Genomic DNA, 3,438 nt, shown 5'->3' with positions numbered 1-3,438 from the left:
TTTTGAAAGAATAAATTTAATTAAATTGCCTAAGTGTTTGTTTCCATTAGAAACCAGAACTTTTGTATTTTTGAGTCTGTGGCTCTCACATTGTGACTGTTTATTTTCTGCATATTGTAGAGCTTCTCAAAAATTCAATTATCTTAAATGTAAGTGAAAGAAAACAGAGACAGTGTTTATATTACATGGCTATGTGAGGAAAATGTTAACATATGTGCATCAGTTAAAAGATCTCTTTGATTATAAAAATAGTTCTATAAACGTTAACAATCATTAAACTCTAAATGTATGCAATTTATGACCAAAAATAAATGCACATGAATGCGGTGGCATGACTCTTTGGTTGGATGACCCATAAACATATTCTTATGTATACCCAACAACTAATATCTGTTCTCTCAAGTTATAAGCATTTGACATTTCTACAAAAGCACGTACTAGTAAACTCTCCATTTACTCCCAAACATCATGAATATGTAAATGAGTTTGAATGCACTTTTTTAATAATATATACTTGGCCCTGGAGTAACTTAATTTACAATTCCTTGAAGGCTTTTTCTATCTATTTTTTTTTAGAAATATGTCATTCATCTGATGAGCTTTCAGGTTAGCGCCATTTCTGTGCCTCACCAGTGTCTGCTCCTCTCTGTAGCACCATGTTGCTGTGTCCAGGTCCATCTTGAATGTAACACATATTCTTGCTCCAAATGGACATGGAACAATCTGTAGCATTTCTGGGAACTTTTATTTGTTCAGCAATTTTCAATGCACTTGAAGAAAATAATTTGGTATTTGCTTTACAGCATATAAACACAGGCCCTCAGGAACCATTAAAAATTTACACTCTATAAATTTGATAGTAGATTACTTTTGTAAAGTATTTGGGCTGGAAGTTCCATCTTCTTAGCTAATATAATTTAAGTCCATTTATATGAGGCATTCCAACTCATCCACATGGCGAAGTGAGTCAGGAAGAATTATTTTTCCATAACACTCATTTGATTCATATGGTATATCATAAAGACACAATGATATCTTTGCTTTTTATGCATCATTTATATCAGCATACTGTATTAGTTTTTGCTGAGTGTAAGCACATGCTTTTCAATATGTAAAGCCACATTAGGAATGAGAAAAGAATCCCAGTGAAATATAACGACGGAAGTAGATAGGAAGAAAAGAGCTGCCTCTTAGCATCCGGTGAGTGATCCTATCAGTTGTAATTGAAGCTGGCAATGAGGATCAATGATGCTGCTTTGAATATGCAGCAATCATCTGAAGTCTACAACAGAACAGTAAAGCAGCTTTGAGCTATAAAATACAAATATGCATATTTATGATGGTTTTAATTTATTCAATTGAAAGTAGACATTACACTAAGGACATGTTCTTATGCAAATTAGAGTGCAGAAAAAGACATTCAAGATGACAATCAAGAAATTCTAATTCCTGGGCTGAGAGCACAGGGGGCTCAAGGTCAGCAGCTGAGAGGGACAGCAAATGAACACACAATGAGGGCTTATCGTCACTGTTGTGCCTGAAAAGTCTGTTCCTGTTTCCTTACACAATTCCTGGGGGCAGTCAGTCTAAGATCCTGGTCTACCTCATTGGCCTCTGATCCTGTGGTCCCCACTAAGATGAGACTTTTTGCAATGATTCAGAAGCTTTTCCAAGTGCACCAGCATCTGCTCATCACGTCTTTTGCATGGCAAGTTCTCTGTGGTATAAATTCCACAGATTCTCATCTCTATACTGCTGATTCGAAACTTGAGTATAGTCCCAGCTTCTTACCACCCAAACTATTTCTGTACTGGGGACAACCTGTTGACTCATTCTAGACCATTCAACAGGCCTGGTTTTGATAAATCAATTTTTTTAACCTTTTTCTACTCCAACAGAAAATGCTGTTTCCCATCATAATAACCTAGTGTAAGCCCAGTGTTGAGAATGGCATGGTTACCAACTGCCTGGTTTCTTAGAGAGACTTATTCTACTCTTATGATCAGAGATAGAGACTTGGAGTTTTATGCATCAAATAGTAAAATAATTTCATAAAGAGAAATTTATGGGGTTATTCCATGTGTTCTGTTATTCTATGACAGTAAGAAACTAACATTTCATAGACTTTAAACAACTTTCCATTAATGTTATTTGATTACTGATCTTATATTGTTTAATATGATGAATTATTATTTAAATAGCTTTGGTTGCTAATTTTACAAAGCAGCTATAAAACCAGAGCAAGAGCAACACATTAATACCAAAAGGAAAGATTCTTAGTGTAAAATACTTTGTAACAAGAGCATTCATATAGATTAACAGGATTCAAAGCATTTAAATGTAAAGAAACTAATGCTCCTATGAAACTTTCTATAGTAGCATAATGGTCTTTCAGAAGAACAACAACAAAAAAGTGATTGAAGTTGATGGACAATGACACACTTCGAAGTCCCTTTCCTTATCCTAATATTCTTCTGGGCACTTTGCAGAGACAGATTAGGCTATAATTTCTTTCTGGATGGGGCCACCTCTTGATTCTTCTCAGTCCTTACCACCTACCATGTGCCTGCCCCTAGTGTGTCTTTGCTGAATTTATTTGAAATACATTTCTCCAGCTTTCAATTTCCATAAGAACATATTGAAGAGTTCACACAATAAGGATTACTTCAAAAAATTTTGTTTAACACCTACCATGACCAGGTATTTCTGATTTTTAAGAGTTTTGTGGGTATTAGAAGAGTATCTAGGCATTGTTAAAACCATGAGTATTTCCATATTTAAACAGATGTGTATACACACACACACACACACACACACACACACACACACACAGATAGCAGAAAGTGATAACTTGTACAAGATCCAGCAAGAACATTAAATTTGCCACTGTCCAACATTGGAGACATTTGACATGTTTCCTTATTGTTTAAAACATTTTTAACTCAATTTGCTCTTTCACTGTCTCTTCCTTCTCAGTCTTTTATGGACTCCTCCTGTGCCGATCCCTTAAATTAAGTTTTACTAAAAGTTTTACTCTCAGCTTCTGCTCATGTCACTACATATGTTCTTGGAATTTAACAATCATTCTTGAGAAAAAAAAGTTAAACATTGTGGTTAAGAATATAATTTTGCAAACCACACTGCCCAGATTGGAACCCTAAGGCCTACATTTATTCCTGTGTGTGACCACTTAATACAGTCTTCTCCATTGTATAGGGAGAGTCATTTATGTAGCAGGCAATTTTGATTTAATTTTCTTTGTATTTATATCTGTAAATATACCCTCATTTCTACAGTTTCATGTTCATTTATTGAAACCCGTGAAGATAGGTGAGTGCTAGAAGAGAGATCTTTTAGGATACAAAAAATGCATGATACTGTTAATTATATAATAATCCAAGTTGTGCCCTGAGGCAAAGCCCTTTAGCAAAAGCTTTG

This window comes from Octodon degus, unplaced genomic scaffold (assembly GCF_000260255.1).
Source record: "Octodon degus isolate 3935 unplaced genomic scaffold, OctDeg1.0 scaffold00264, whole genome shotgun sequence".
In the NCBI taxonomy this organism is placed as follows: Eukaryota; Metazoa; Chordata; class Mammalia; order Rodentia; family Octodontidae; genus Octodon; species Octodon degus.
This window is presented reverse-complemented; position numbering follows the sequence as displayed.